Below are 13,549 nucleotides of genomic sequence, written 5' to 3'. Positions count from 1 at the left end.
TGCGTAGTAATACAAGCGCTAGTTGTGGTTACGCGAAACCAAAGAAGCAATGAATGGCGTGGAAAGTTTTATAACACAATCGGCGCCTATATAATATGATCAGCATTATTTCGGTTCCACCGACTATGCTCCCGCGGCATCTATCTTTAATAAAAGCTCTGTGGTTTAATGGCTATGTATTGGAAAAAATACAAATGATACGGCACAATAAGTGACATAACTAGTACATGCATTGATCAATTATAAAGCGACTTTTTTGACGTCACTTATCGTAGATTTGCCGCAGATGTCATTAACTACTTGGCCGCACAAATGAGGAGCGCTGAAGGCTCTCACCCGGTACAACATTACACCTAGTACAGGCCAGAGGGTGCCCAGTTGGGCGCGAACCTCAGCTCAGGGCGTCATCTGAGAGGAAATATATTTGAAAGAATGAATCGACCCTAGTGATTGAGGGATATTAAGTGACCAACGTCCACTTGTCATTTACATAATTAATCATATTACATTACATTAATTAACATATTGTCAATTTATCGCCTTTCCGCCGTCACTGGTACGTATGCCAGAGGCACGTTTTTATAAAATCTGCAATCCCAATATATTTCCGCTAACAATGTTAAAATCCTATTTCCTCTTACTACCAAAGCCTGATATTGAATTAAAACTTTTGAATGATGACGAAGTAGGTGTTTGCTTTACGCACAGATTCCGAAATATTGAAATTTCACCCTAAGGTTGCCTGGAAGAAACTGTTGTTAAGCAATAAGGCCACCAATCGTGCTTCTTTTGTTCATTTGTATCAGATCTATTTCTGTTTTTTTTTGTGCAAAAAAATATTTTATTGTATAAAATTTGTATTGTATTGTTCGCCACGGGATAATTTTGTGATTAATTTGCTGTAGGTAATTCGTTTTATAGTGCCAACCACGTAAGTATCCTTTTGGAAAATAATTAATTTAAAAAAAGGCGGTTTAGGTACAGGTTGTTAGTGATCAGACTATGATTCTGAGTTAATATAGAATTTTCCGTCGCAAAATTCATGATTTTTATCAGTTTCTTTAAATTATTTTCAATTCTATACTTTTGTGATGGAAAATTCCACTTGATATTAACTCAAAATAATGAACTGAATCATCCCTCTTAATATTCGTTATGACGTCACTTACACTTACACCCCGTGCAAACTAAGTACATATACAGGAGGGGGGTGATTCAGACCATGATTCTGAGTTGATATCAAGTGGAATTTCTTGGTCTGAATCATCCCTCAATGTTTTAGTTACGATGTCACTAACACTCTGTATATATGGCGACGATATAGCGTCGTCAAAATCAAATGATGAACTAGTACTACAGAGTACAGAAGACGTCAGAGCTATACAATATTGTTATACAGAACTGAACTTCCTCAAATTGGGCGGTGTATAAACAAAGTAAAGCTTTATCATGTAACAGCTAAGATTAATGCTTGCCTAATGAATCAGCGCTGTGACAAATCAGTGCACGATAATGTACAGCCATTGTTCGGGTGGTTTGTCGAACGCTATCCCCGTGCCTGCAAACATACTGAGCTTCTTTTGTGGAATAAGTTTTCAAACGATCGGATTGGAATTCGGAACCGATTACTTACTACATTTGCTTTGTGAATCTGATTAGACTGTCGTAAACGGATTTTCACCTTCATTACCCCGCGAGCGCAGTGGAATTCTGAGCTCTAAAGACAGACGTGTTCGAAAATTCGTTGTTAAAAATAATTTCTGGAATTAAGAGAGAAAAAAAAAAACAATTAGAGTTTTTTCAAATTCCATGTGAACTTAAATGATCTTGTAATTTCTCTTCATCCTTGGAATATGATTTATTTAATTTAATAAGTACTTAATTTAATTAAGACTCCTCAAAAGTTGATATAATAACCTTGAGTTGTCTTGTAAAGCCTCTCCGTCTTAGACAAAGTAACTCAACTGAAGCCTCCAATAAACGAACTTTTCCGTTTCTTCCAAATATAAGTTCAATTTCTACCAAAACCTGGAACTTCAAAATCGCTGTTCTAAAGCGTATTCTAAAGTTTACTTCGGGGCTTAAGTGCTTGAGGGTTTATTAAAAGTTGGGTTCTAATAATTGGATTTTATACCTGCGTCAGGTTGTAGCAAACAGATTACAGTAGGCGAGGTTGGTATCGCCCATAATTATGCACATTAAAGTGAACGCAACATTGTCAGCTATATAACTTTATAAGCGGTGTCTTGTTCTATAACACTGACTTATTTTAATACCTGTGACTCAGTAGCAGTATTTTTACACGATGTTTGATTCTGATTCTTCCTCTCTCGTTCGAGTTGTGATCAATGACGGACCTCATCAACACTGGTGTCAAGGTTACTTTTTTATAAGCTTGACTTTTAAGTCCTCCACTAAATCTCTGCTTAATTATGGCAAAATGTTCTTTTTTCAACTTTATTCCTATGGAACACACCCGTTTGACGGTCACTGACCTTCATTCATAATAGCGTGATACTGGGGATCGTAAGTTAAATTGTCTACAAAGGCACGCGAAATCTTACAAATCGCATTGTTCCGAAACTAGCGTTTGTCTTGCTCACACACGTGGGCTGGCCCACGTGTGAGCGGGACAGCTTTCAAATTGAAGCTAGCTGTTCCAACTGTAATTTCTTTCCCTGTGGTCATGGTGAGTTAGTACGAGATTGTGCAAGGACATCCAATTCGTTTGTAGATTTATGTAGCCGATCCTGTTGCGTTCCTTGCTTACCGAGGAGCCCAATTCCGCAACTTGATTGGATCGAATTAGTCCTCAACCCCATTTATTGGTTGTAACAGTACGTCTATAGATTCTACTGTAATTGTTGCTCTGTTGAAAATAATAGATACTATGATTAATGTACTTATTAATTGGTTACAAGTTATAAAATTATACAAGTCTCTCTTATAAGTTATAATATTATCAAGGTATAATATTGCATTTTTAATTGATTTAATTTTAATAGGTACGTCCGTACTAGGTTGTACCTAGTAGATACACAGTTTACGACTTTGGTACACACAATGCTTTCTAGATTAGTAATAATAGGTAGTTTATAAATAAAGAGCTTCTTTCAATGCTGTTCTGGGAACGAATAATAAACATAGACCACGTTCAGCTGCTTGTCTTCCCGGGCATGTCGTAAAATTTGACAGAGGGATTGTGTCAGTTCTTGCATAGGACTAACGTTTTGGGCCATAGGCTAATCCTTTGTCACCATGGGCGTATCCAGGGGAGGGGGGTTATGGCGGTCAAGAACCCCCCCTGGGCGACAGGTTGGGTCATGGGTAGCCACTACAATTTTATCTAATTCTCTACGGAGATAGGTTGTCTGTGACTTGGTGACCTCTCTGGCATTTAAGCTGGATCCGCTCCTGTTTGTCACCATAAGCTTCATCGTATCTTAGGACTTAAGTTGACTTGTGGCTCTGTCCAACCCATTAGTAAGTCACCTCATCACATACAAAGTTGTTGTTAGTTTGTTAATTTGTCGTGAGTGTCAACCCTCTAGAAATGAAATCCCTGTTAGTTCATTAGCAAGCTGTTAGGGCGTGCTTTGCAGTGCAAATGTAACTTCTCTCCTGTAGTTATGCAGCTATTGCAGCAGTATTGGAATTGCATAATGACAGCAGGACAACTACGGTTTTGACTGGATTATCTTGCAGTCCGTGTGCATATTGGACATTACTGTAGGCAAGTCACGAAACCGTCATAACGAATAATATCCGCAAATGTCATAAATAAGGATCGCTTCTAATGGCTTCGTTTGTCATACCTATTCATTTAAAAAAGTAATTTCAAAAATTAAACCAACTTCAAAATCTGTCAAATAAAAAATGAGAAATAATACTTTGTTGAATACAACGTTAGAATCGAATTTTTGAATTCTGTTCTTCGACCGTAACTTGAACATTTTTGAACCGATTTTGATGGCACTTGCACTCTTTCCTAAGTAAATAATCCCACAAAAAAAGAATTATTGCTATAGGATTTGTAGTTTCTGAGAAATGCGTGGACATACCTTTGAAATTTGAGGAGCTCGGTGGCGCAGCGGTAAACGCGCTCGGTCTGCGATTGTTGAAGTTAAGCAACTTTCGCAAAGGCCGGTCTTAGGATGGGTGACCACAAAAAAAAAGTTTTCATATCAAGCTCCTCCGTGCTTCGGAAGGCATGTTAAGCCGTTGGTCCCGGCTGCATTAGCAGTCGTTAATAACCACTAATCCGCACTGGGCCCGCGTGGTGGTTTAAGGTCCGATCTCCCTATCCATCCATTGAGAAGGCCCGTGCCCCAGCAGTGGGGACGATAATGGGCTGGTGATGACCTTTGAAATTTGGCTCACATAGATTATTTAACATATAAGAATATTGTGCAATTCCAACAATATTAAATACATACGGGTCAAATTGAAAACCTACTTCTTTTTTGAAAAGGCTCCCCGCTTGAACTAAGGAGAAACTTGCAACGACAAATAATGAGCAATCCCAAGTTAATGGGACCGTGACTGACTACAGCGTGCACCCGACAGGTTATTAACCATGTCTGTTGTATAACTGATTGATACGTTGTTAATAGGTTATCTCTTCGAATGACGTATACCTTTGATGGTCGAACGAAGCATGAACGAAACTATCGACAAAAAGTAAAAAGAACCCTTGTTCATTTGTTCAAAATTCAAATTAAAAAACAAAAATATCTTTATTCAGTAGGTAACATAGGTTTTACATAACGAACGTCTTATCCGCCTAAAACTACTGCAGCTTCTCACAAGCTGTATAGCCGGGGAAAAGAAGCTGCAAGGAAAACCTCCGCACAAGGCCCTAGACGTTCTACATCATCAATAATTTAAGAGATATGCGCTTGTCAGTGAAGCATTCTCCATTTTTGTCTATCAAAGGCCAGTTATTATTCTATGACTTCCTTATAAGACACGACGTTCGAATTCTCTTTAATTTGTTCCATGTAAGCTCTCCTTGGTCTTCCCCTTCCTCTCTTTCCTTATAGCTTTCCTTCTATAATGTTTTGAATAAAATAGCCGCGTCTTATGTGCCCAAGAATCTTACTTCTTATAAGTAATAACCGGGAACAACGGCTTAACGTGCCTTCCGAAGCACGGATCATCTTACTTTTGGACAATCAGGTGATCAGCCTGTAATGACCTAACCAAACTAGGGATCACAAAGTGATTTTTGTGATTTGTCTTCACCTGGATTCGGACCTCCGGATTGTCAGAACAACGCTCAACCACTGTACCACAGAGCCCGTTTTCGTATAGCTTATTTTTAGACTGTAATAACTAAGTGGAATCCATATCACGTTTCTCGCAATAGTGATTGTGACCGAAAATCGGTTTTCCTAGGAGCTTATCTTTATGCATTTATAAATCCACCATCGGACACAACTTTTTTAAAACAGTGTTCGGATCACGAACAAAATTTAAAAATGTCTATGGTTTTGGTTACTATAAAAAAGGTAGGTATTTTCACAGACAAATATAGAGACTTCTTAGCATCAAAAATGGATGCATAAATAATATTTTCTTGTGATAAAAAGTTAATTTAAACAATACAAAAAACATGGTGATTTATCAATCATTATTTATTTTTGTTATTATTAATGATTTATAAAACATTAAAAGTGTAAAATATGTGAGAAACAATAAACCTTTTCAAGTATTGCTTTATGTGGTCGTTTAATTAAATACCAGCACACTACTGAACATATAAAACTACGAGAGGAACGCCACAAATAGATACCGTAGATACACGTTATAATATAAAATGATAGGTACCTACTACATAGTTTGGACATGGACGAGTTGACATTTTCAAAGGTCGACATTTATAACGGATCTAGTTTGAACCAGTTCGACCCGGTTTGATTAAGTGCCTGTGTGTGTTTGGATAGTGTGTCTATGCCAAATCGGTTAGTAGTGCCCTTTAAATGAAATAGTTTGGCCTAAATCCAGTGTGGTTTGAATTTTCCCGGAAGCTACATGAAGCTACTTAGCTTGCGTATTTTAGAAATAAGTAGGAAGTATAAAAATACTTGACTAAACATTACTTGACCGGACTAACTTTACGGCGGCGCATCATATTATCTAAGGATCGTGCATCTCATGGCGTCCTTGGTTCAGTGGTTGAGCTTTGGGCTCACGATCCGGAGGTCCCGGGTTCAAATCTCGGTGGGAACATATCACAAATAGGTAACAGGTAGTTTTGTTAGATGTAATTTCATTGTTAGATGTTTTTTTTAGAACAATCGGGTTATTCATCCTGCGATATACAAGCCAAATAAAGGTCAAACTTACAAACTAATTTCGATAATGTCCCCATCAGGAATCGAACCCGGACCTCCAGATCATCAGCTCAACGCTCTAACCACTGGGCAGTGCTGGTTAGCATATTAATTTAATATTTTTTTGTCTATTATAGAGAGCATAGTTTCCAGAACTATCATTATTTAAGTAATTTATCCCTTTGCCCTTGCTCAGATGCCCTTTGTAGTAGAGTTCCAATCTAATATAATTATTTATTAACTTAATTGTTTTCTCGGAAAAAGAAAATCCAGTTGATGGAAATTTATTATTGCATATTCTGAAATTGTTTGTATTTCATTAGTCCACGTTGCGCGATTGTTCCAAGGAATTGTTTAAATAGTAAGTACGGTAAAATAATAAAAAGTATAGTAGTGTAGTAGTACTATTATTTTTACTATTTTTTATTATTTTACTATTTTAGTACACAGGTTACTGTAATAATAAGTGAGGCTACAAATTTGACAAAAAAATCTACCTTTTTTTTGTTTTTGACGTCACTTATTTATTGTGCATTTGCCGCAAATGACATTAATTAACTACTTGGCCCAAAACAATTGTCTGTCTATTTAAATATAGCAAAGCATCACTCCTATATCCCTGATGGAGTAGGCAGAGGTGAGTTTTATACGTCTACACCTCGCCAGCTGTTCAAGTGTCAAGTAATAGGGGTCGAGTCTTGTGCTAGTAACCAGACATTAATTTTGAAAAAGAAATCAACATAAAAACACATGTTATCATTATTTACCAATCAATCAATAATCTTTCATCATTATCATCATCAATTTTGGAGCCACGCCCTTGTCGGTGCAGCATATTCCATGCCTCCATTCCTCTTGCCTTCCGCCCCGCAGTACTCTGTCTGACGCAAGTGGGATGGCGCCCAGAGTAGTTTATTACAAAGCCATACTAGGATTCCTGTCCTCTGCCTCTGAATAGTACTGACAGTTACTTGTGCCCTCTGTCATAAAAACATAATTCATTGCGCATTTATAATAAGCCTTTTTCGTATCACATGACACAACATGGCTATCAGTTCAGCATAGCATAGCATCTAGAATTCAGTGGTTTAGAGCCCGATTCAAACCCGTGACGCTATGATGTAAACACAGTAAATATAATAAGCTTATGTAAGCCACGCGTTCTACGAACAGGGCTATCAGTTATCACGGGCACACAATCATTATTACAAAGAGAAAATTAAATCGAAAAAGGCTTATTATAAATGCGCAATGAATAATGTTTTCACCCTGGAAATGATTCCTCAAAAGGAAAAGTGGGTGGAAAATTAAACGTGGTGCTTGCGATAACCGATTTAAATGAGGATGGACGGAGTCGCGGGCCGAAAGCAAGTTATTTATTTATATTTAAGTAGAAATAAAGTTATATAAAAGCGAACGGTCACTGACTCACTGATTGACTCACTCATCACGAAATCTCAGAAACTATAAGTGCTACGAGTTTCAAATTTTGCATAGAGGTTCTTTTTAGGACGTATGTACTCACTAAGACGGGGTTTTGCGAAATTCCTCCCCTAAAGGGTCAAAACAGAAGATGTAAGTTGATATGAAACTTTGTCATTTTTGAAGTTATAAGTATGAATTTCCGTACAACGTGAGTAAGCACTAATGTGATATTTTTGACAATTCATCACCTAAAGGGTTCAAAAAGGGCCTGTTGTATAAAACTTTGTTATTTTTAACTTACAATTAATTAGAAGCAAGAAATATCGCGGGCGACGTCGCGGGCGGACAGCTAGTACTATCTATATCTAATAAACTGTCACCAAGCGATTTATCATATTCATAGAAACTGTATTATAAAAAGACGCAATACACAAAAACAAGACAAAACATGTTGTTCGTAGAAATGATCTTAAGGTGGCGATAGATGAGGTATGTAAAAATCATGTTCATAAAATAACTCCGTTAAAATACCTTTGATAATTTCCCTGAACTCGTATACTTTGAACCTGGGACGAAATGAAATATAACCACATACATGATCCCCATTTCCGACATTTTCCGTTCATTATTTCTCATATCGTTTAAGAGACGTTTTTAATAAGGGTACAAAGTAATCTGTGCATATACATTATACGCGTACCTTTGAACCCAAACATGCATTTTATGAAAAGTAACTGTGATTTATAGCTTAGTTATGAGGCAGGCGAGATTTATTTCTTTGTGCATATCGATTTGAATAATAATAGCTCTAGAACTTACTAGAATTGTAAATTTAGGGTTAGTACTCTCTAGCTAGTCCCAGTAATCTTGCAAAAGAAAAATTAGTTTCAATCCAGGTAAGATTTTTTTTCCATTTTTTAAGCCGGAATGAAATTAATTTAAAAAATCGAGGTTTTTGAAAATAATCACATCAGAATGTGATGTTTCAAAATGGCGGTGCTTATGTGACTTTCACTAGAAACCGACTATAAGTACCCTAATGAAAATAATGGTGCTAATTCCTGTAGACACCATTTAATTTTATTTAAAGTTATATCTGTCATTTTCTTATCTGCCGAAAACAAAACGGATTTGTAATCAGGCATAAAGTTTATGGAACACACTCCTATTTTAGGTAGAATTTCTTAAACAACCCAAAATTTTACATTGGCCAATAAGGTAGTTTACAGCACACGTCAAACGGGTTGCATACCAACTTGACACCTATTTGATTCGCCCGGGTTATTCATTCATTTTAAAATTAACAGCAACTTTCCGTCCCTTTTGTTTTCAGTGAATAAGAAAATGACAGGTACAACTTAAAATAAAATTAAGTAGATATTGGTGCTAATTCCTGTAAATACCATCTAATTTTATTTTAAGTTATATCTGTCATTTTCTTATCCGCCGAAAAGGAAAGGGACGGGTAATCGACAAGCATAAAATTTATGGAACACACGTCAATTTTAAGCACAAATCTAAAACAACCGTCTAAAAATTTTACATCAGTCAATAACCCGACACAGTTAGTAGACAGCATGTCAAACGGATTGCATACCAGTGACGTACCTTTTTGATTCGCTCGGGTTATTCATTCATTTACTCATTCTTCCTAAAATTAAGAGCTGTGAATCATCCGTCCCTTTCCTTTTCGACGGATATGAAACTGACGGATATAACTTAAAATAAAATTAGGCGGTGTCTGCAGGAATCGGGGCCGATGTCTACAGACATAAGCACCAGTGTTTCATTAATCTATCCTGTCCAGTATGGAATACATATTCGTATTTGTCACGGCACTAATACTGACAACTCGCAAGGGAATGATGGATACGATCAATAATTCGACCTCGTTACCATATTGTGACATGTTCCTATGTACAATGGGAATACATTTCTTCGTGTTATTGTTAAAAAACACTTGCAGTTAACATATTTGTCGAAATTTTGCAAGTTTGTTGCAAGTAAGGTGACCTATAAAATATAATAGACTATACAATAACGTACCTAACTATAGGTACGTTATAATATGACTTTTTTTTCCTCTGATGGCGCTGCCTGCTTGGTCAGATATTAAAACTTTTAAACAAAGGTACATACTCATATACATTTTTTGCTGGTTTTATAGATTTCAGTTTAATGCGTGGTTTATTATTTTGTGTAAACAAACTGATTGGTAGCAGCAAAGATTGAATAATAATATATATGTGATGCAAAACTCACCACGAAGGAATCACTTATTTGACCATGTTAGGACTTTGTTAAGAATTGCAAGTTGCCTTCTGATTTCTTGTGACTGTACATCAGAAATTACGCAATTTTCATTATTTTGGTCTCGGTAAGGGGTACGTAAGGGTTATATCTCATTAGGATACCATGGTAGCGCTATCTATAGTCGCGCCACCAGCAATATTTATGCAGATGTTGAATTGTAGTAGCGTTTATAAAACTACTTACATACCGTCGCGCTACCATAGTATCCTAGTGAAATAAAGTCCTAAGAAAACATTTGAAATATACGTAGTCACGCTTTTATTAACAGCCTCTGTGGTCTAGTGGATAGAGCGTTGGGTTCATGATCTAGAGATCTGGGTTCGTTTCCAGGGACAGTGTCGAAATATTTTTGTGAGATTGTCTTTGTTTGCAAGCAGGCTAGAATCACTTGATTGTCTGAAGAAGTAAGACGATACCGTGGTTCGGAGCAAAATACCTACACCATCACGCAGTGGAGCAGCGTGGTAAATACTCCATAACCCTTGCATTTGTATGAGCGGAGGCCTGTGCCCAGCAGTGGAACGATAAAGAGATAAAGATTTTTATTGTGTATAAATTTAGGTAGCTGGTGCAGCTTTTGGTTAAGCTTCCATTCCATGCAACACTTATCGATTAGTAGGATTAAAATCATAACATGCCTGATAAGTTCTATCTTCGTGGAACCGTGGTTATTACAGTACGTCACGTCATACAAGTACGGTTTTGACAATTTACCCGTATGAACCCTAGTCGTGATTCGTGATAGCGTGCCTGTGTTCAGTAATCTAGCAAACACCTATGTAAACCAATTGCATAGTAGCAATAATTGGCTAGTTTTCTAGGTGAAAGATAAATTATGAAATTTTGATTAAGTACCTACTAAATATAAACAGATCTAAAGGCGACAAAAAACGTCTTCTTTTTTCCATTTAACTTATAAATGAATTTTAATAATGAAAAATGTAATAATAAGTGCGACTTTGTCACGTTTTTCTATGACGTCATAGGTTGCTTTTTCATACAAGTTCCATAGTAATTTCGTGTTTTGACGTTTAAAGTAAAAAGTAACTGATTTGACTAGTTGGGAACTACCCTATTGGGGAGGTAGTGCACAAATAAAATTACACACACACACATAAAATCATACACACACATTGTTTTAAGTTTACGCGGTTATTATCATAATTAAAGCACATAATAACGGGTTTTTACCGCGTTTAAATGGGGATATGAGACTCCCGATATTTCGACACTGTTTCAAGTGTCATCCCGTGATCATGGCATTTGCAACAGTGTCGAAATATCGGGAGTCTCATATCCCCATTTAAACGCGGTAAGAACCCGTTATTATGTGTCATACACACACACATAAATCCACGTCCCTAATCCTCAACTGGGTGGAAAGATCCACAAGTAGTCAGAAGACAGTTTGCTAATAATATTTTTTGTGGACTCACATCATGGTTCCAATACTGAATTTACTGAGTCTGAATTTATGTTTGTATCATAGACAATTGATACCGCGTGGTTTCCACGATTTATGCCTAAATAATGGCAATACGCTTGCCTCCTATTATCTCTAGGACTACGGCCTCCGTGGTCCAGTGGTTGAGCGTTGGGCTCACGATCCGGAGGTCCCGGGTTCGAATCCCGGTGGGAACAAATTACAAAAATCACTTTGTGATCCCTAGTTTGGTTAGGACATTACAGGCTGATCACCTGATTGTCCAAAAAGTAAAAAGATCCGTGCTTCGGAAGGCACGTTAAGCCGTTGGTCCCGGTTATTACTTACTGATGTAAGTACGTAGTCGTTACATGAGTCATGTCAGGGGCCTATGGCGGCTCAGTAATAACCCTGACACCAGGGTTGATGGGGTTGGTAATTCACCTCACAATCCACACGATAGAAGAAGAAGATCTAGGACCTAGTAACTTGTTATTATTATCAATGCACGGGACTCAAAGATAGCTGACGAGGAGTGGATATACCAACAATATACTATACACTCAGCCTTCGGGGATAGAGCAGAGATGCTATGTTAATGACGTCGTAACGAAAACTTTGAGGGATGATTGAGACCATGATTCTGAGATGATATGAAGTAGAGTTTTCCGTCGCAAAAGTATGGAACAGAAAATGATAAAAAGAAAAACAAAAATTGTCATGAATTTTCCGACGGAAAATTCCACTTGATATCAACTCAGAATCATGGTCTGAATCATCCCCCTCAGTATTCGTTACGGTGTCACTAACACCCATACCTACTTGTATGGATGCAGTATGTACTTGTGCGGGGTGTAAGTGACATCGTAACGAATACTGAGGGGGATGAAACAGCTGATTATTCTGAGTCAATATCAAGTGGAATTTTTCATCGCAAAAGTATAGAATTGAAAATAATTCAAAAAAACTAAAAAAAATCATGAATTTTGCGACGGAAAATTCCACTTGATATCAATTCAGAATCATGGTCTGAATCATCTCCCTCAGTATTCGTTACGATGTCATTTACACCCCGTATACAAACTTAATGCGTGTTTTTTAGCACAGAATCAAAGATAATGTGTTAGGCAGACATCATAGCGTGCATGTGCACAGTAATCCAGCCAACACGGATATAAACCAATAGCAGAGTGTACAAAATAAAATTGATGATTGTTAAACCGGTTACTAGTGATTTGCCGTTTCTGGAAATGTTCCAACTTTGGAAATATTCCCGTCAGAAAAAAGGCGTAAGAGTTATGTGAAAAGAGTTTTATTACTTAGACTTTAAGCAGATGTAATCAGGAAGAACCCACTGAGTTTCTTTCAGGTAGTCCAAGGTTAGCTAGAAGAAATCCCTATCAGGGATAAGCTCGCCTATGCCTTATGTAAGGATAAATAGTATGTGTAAATTTCCTTTGTATTTAAAAGCAATAAAGAGTATGCAAACAAACAAGATCTATTTGAAAATAAAAGCAGCCAGTTTCCTTACTATTGAAGAGTTTTTTTACAAAAGGAACTTTCCCACTTTGGGAATATTCCTGGGGATGGCACGTCACTACCTACCTACCTACTGGTTATTTGAGCGAGTGTCGAAAATAGAGCAGAGTCAACCGCCGCCAGCGGAAACGCAATAAAAACTTAAAATATTCCGTTCCAATATTTTTAGAGCAGCCTGAAAAATTAAATTGGGATTTGGAAGTCCGCTAATAAATTTTGATGCGCCAAAAAGAGCGTGAAGTTGCTCATCGTGGGTTTTTTGTTCAAAAACAGTTTTATTACTGCCTAAATATCTGCGGCCAAGTAGTTAATGCCATAAGTAGGGCAAATCACAGAAAGTCACAAGTCCAATATTTATTTTCGCAAATTAAAACACGGGCGCCATGATTGAGCTTCGTGTGACGTCACATATCACAAAATAAACAAAAACTATCAGGTTTCAAGTTACACTGTTTGACAGTTTCGTTGTTTATTTAAATGTCACATTACTGGGGAAAATGTGGTGACAAACCGT

This window comes from Pectinophora gossypiella, chromosome 8, assembly GCF_024362695.1.
Source record: "Pectinophora gossypiella chromosome 8, ilPecGoss1.1, whole genome shotgun sequence".
Taxonomy (NCBI): domain Eukaryota; kingdom Metazoa; phylum Arthropoda; class Insecta; order Lepidoptera; family Gelechiidae; genus Pectinophora; species Pectinophora gossypiella.
Note: the sequence above shows the minus strand (reverse complement) of the source record.